Here is a 1,746-nt window from a genome sequence, read left to right on the forward strand (position 1 = left end):
AAATAATTAAGCGTTGTTGCATAGATTATAGCTTACTGCCGAAAGATTTACATCCCTGCCCCGCTCCCGGCGGCTGCATGCTGTAGGAGGAAGCACTAGCCTTTTGAAGTTTCCACCAGCACATGAGCGCACTCGGAAGGCGGCTGCTCCCCGCCCTCTTTCAATTTTGGCTTAATATACAATGGCTTTGAAGATCCAATAAGATTAAAATGTTCCAGAGCGATGCAGCGTTGGCTAAAACTCAGTTGTCCTGTTGGCTCCCCTGATACAGTACTTAGCTGGGATGGCTCAACAGGGGGTGGGACTAGATGACCGGGTCCCTTCCAACTATATGATTCTTGTTTACCATGACATAGTAGACAAACGACTAGATATTCTCTTGGAAAATTAATTCTGCAAATAACAAAAAGTGATTTGTACCTAAAAAGATGCTGTCATCTTCACTTGCAACATCTGTCTATAGCTTCTGTGGCTGTTCTTTGTGACATGCACATTTAACAAATCACCAAAACAGTAAACGGTGGTGTCATAACAACCCATGCATTCCAAATGTAGAATAATAATAGAACATATGAGAAGAACCTAAACCACAAATGAAAGTGGTATTTTTCAGTGGTTATGAGGCCATCAGGAGGGCATTTTGCTCCATCTTGCATTACTGGGTAGGCACATTTAGGGGCATATAATAGGAGACAGCATATGTCTCTCCCACAATGCAAATTTCTGTATTAATATTACTGCTACCTACACTTTAGCTATGGAGTCAATAGCATAAATGTCCAACATCTTTTTTTTGACCAATTGTATTGGATTAGTTTGTTTCTGATACCTAGGTATGCTAGATGCTTCTGTTCATTCTACTACATACCCAATGCTGCTTTGTCTACTTGTGGCTCATGTTAAGAAACGTGCCAAGAGGAAGGCATGCTTGGCAAATCCACACCGTGATCAACTCCTGCCGGGAAACCTATGTCCCCACTGTTGAAGGACGTGTGGTTCCAGAATTGGCCTCCACAGTCATTTACGGACTCATTGTTAAAACTGTGTTTATGGAAGACAATCTTACTCGGCTACGAGTGATCGCCAAAGAAGACGACTGTGGCTAATACTGTCCATTGAAGGATATTACATGCTACTTTGATTATGGACAGTGTTTATCTGGATAAATCAGTTCTTAAATATAAGATCCTTCTTAAATAAGCTTTCTGGGTACAGGACATAAAGATCTAGGGCTCATTTTGGCTCAAGTTTCAGGAAATTGTGTTCTTTATATAGAATGATTTCCATTGTCATATTTTCCTAAACGATACAAGATTAAACGGAGAACATCTTGACAAGGTCATTCATTACATGCATCTAGGCTGCATAGCAAAGACAAATTGGGTGATGTTTCTGGTTGAGAACACCTTTATGCCGAAGCATACTCCAAATAGTGTATATTCCCTGGAAGTAGACAATAATTAGATACAGCAAATATGAAACTTCAAATAGTATATTTTATGTATGAGCATTGCGTTTTGTTTTTTTTCACTATTGAGTAATTCAGGTTCTTGGGAGAGTTGTCTTGGAAGAAGTCAACTATTTTCATATAGAACATTGCCATTTAAGATTACATAGAGCCCATGGATATGGCAACTAAAACTTGGTTTGGCTACTCAATTCAGATACAGTACTTTCATTGGAGCCTAATGACTCAGCAACTGTCTACAAGAAGGCTCTTCACAATACAGACCAGCAGCATCAAAA

This window comes from Podarcis gaigeae (genome assembly GCF_964106915.1).
Source record: "Podarcis gaigeae genome assembly, chromosome: 9".
NCBI classification, from domain to species: Eukaryota; Metazoa; Chordata; class Lepidosauria; order Squamata; family Lacertidae; genus Podarcis; species Podarcis gaigeae.